Source organism: Ochlerotatus camptorhynchus, unplaced genomic scaffold (genome assembly GCF_037179485.1).
Source record: "Ochlerotatus camptorhynchus isolate MF236.1 unplaced genomic scaffold, CSIRO-AGI_Acam_v1.1 ptg000151l, whole genome shotgun sequence".
NCBI classification, from domain to species: Eukaryota; Metazoa; Arthropoda; class Insecta; order Diptera; family Culicidae; genus Ochlerotatus; species Ochlerotatus camptorhynchus.
The window spans coordinates 730913-732855 of record NW_027040641.1 but is presented as its reverse complement, the minus strand read 5'-3'; the positions used below and the strand labels follow the sequence as shown (position 1 = coordinate 732855).

The 1943-nt window shown below is 42.4% G+C and overlaps 1 non-coding gene across 1 annotated transcript; it reads right to left on the bottom strand.

The window, feature by feature from the left end:
• Positions 1–988: 988 nt before the first annotated feature.
• On the bottom strand, positions 989–1060 carry TRNAP-CGG (transfer RNA proline (anticodon CGG)). The gene has a single exon. It is a non-coding gene; the product is annotated as a tRNA-Pro (tRNA).
• Positions 1061–1943: the final 883 nt, after the last annotated feature.

The following is a 1943-nucleotide window of genomic DNA, read 5'->3' as shown; positions in this document are numbered from 1 at the left end:
TCCGACTACCACATTACTGAATGTGTTCATGTCGCGAAACATTGCAATTTCTGCATACTTTTCATGCAAATCTGTAATGGAATCTCACATTTCCCGGTTGGGTGTCGTTTTATTCAATTTTATCCAATAACACTCATTGGAAGCATTTAAATACAAATTAAGGCAAAACTATGAGCTCTCAATCGATCATCACATAAAGCTGGCCCTTCAATTTCAGCACCCTCTCATTAATTCATAAAATCATCATCCATTCACTCGTAGGATGCAACTGAACTGTGATGTGGATATTAGATCACCCGAGGCCAACCCATTATACAACTATACCGACTGCCATCCGTAGCAGCCACAGTGCACTTGAAACTAGGTCAACCAGAATGACACCGCACCGCCATGGCCTGAGCTGTGCCACCACAATATACGAGCTGCCGATGCAGAATGATGTGCATCGTAAATATTTTATTATCGCCTGTATTATACTTTTTTTATTGCAAAATTTCATATCCCATTTAATTTCCTCTCCAAACGGGCTCTGGGTACCATCCTTCTACGGCGGCTACAACTTAGTTCAATTTTGGAGGTTGAATTTTAATAGCAATACATACTTTCGCGTGGGGGAAGATCTTCATTTTTTTGCATCTTTAAACCATTACATTTCGGCACGATATAAGCATATTTATATCAAAGAATATTTCACCTCGACAAATGAACATGAAACGAAATCCAGCGGGCGTTCGTCGGTGAACCGTATAGCTGGGACTAATAAATGTTACGACATTTACGACCCATTTCGGTACCTTCTCCTTAAAAGCTTGAACCGAGGTGGAACGGAAATTTTTGATAAGGAACTTCACTTGTTGTTACGATCCCGTCACGTTCGAAGAGTAAAGAGTAGGTAGGTACCGGCAAGCGCAGTGTAATAAAATAAATTGCAGCACATATAATTTCGTTTACGAGCGGATAGGAAATCGCAACAAAAAGAATTCCACGTGGGCTCGTCCGGGAATTGAACCCGGGACCTCTCGCACCCGAAGCGAAAATCATACCCCTAGACCAACGAGCCGCCGGTGATGAAACGCGGTCGTCAGCAAACGAATTTGTTTTGTCGACTTTAACAGCTGTCCGTTCAAAACGATAAACAACTCGTCATTTTGAGGCTTTGTACATACGATGCGATTTGTTGCTTGGTTTTTGTAAGAATCTCAAATCAATCTAGGGCGCTCAACTAACTGCATGGTGTGTATTACACAGCACATGAATACCTACTGTAAAGCCCTACTCGGTCAGGTCGATCGCACTTGCCCGGACACTGATGTGTATATGTTAAAAATTCGCAACGTAAACAAGTTCTCAATACACTAGAGCGCAGAAGAAGAAAAACGTGGTTCTCTGTTGCTCTGGCTATATTCGCCGTTGTATTTATACAGCCTAGACAAGTCCGCCGAATCAAATTACACGAGCATGTTTGCTACACACACTTATCGGTGGGCAACAATCGCGCGCGCGAGGTGTTCGGCAGGGCTTGGTTTGCGCTTATGTGGCCGCAGGAATAATAATGTATGAAACACAAGAAGAGCGTCGTCGTGGAGTTGGAAAAAAAAAACAGCAAATCTTGGAAGTAGTAAGAGCTCATTTCAACCTTCAAGGTGGTCTTTCCGAGAAGAATGCCGAAGGAGTGGTTTATCGCAAATCTTGTTAGAGCACAGAGAGTATATAGGGGAACTTGAGAGCCAGTCAGCAGTGCACGGTACTGGGTTTGTTTGGGCCTGCGATGGTTTGCTTGTATTCAGATTAATGAACTGAAATCTGAGTGAAGATCTTCGTGTTTTTCGATAGTTTGCTGACGAAATTGACTTTTACCTGTGCAGATGGAACTCTTTGGATTTAAGTCAGTCTATAACATTTGGAAAAATAAGTGCAACACTGCCCAAGTTATATTGTAAGTT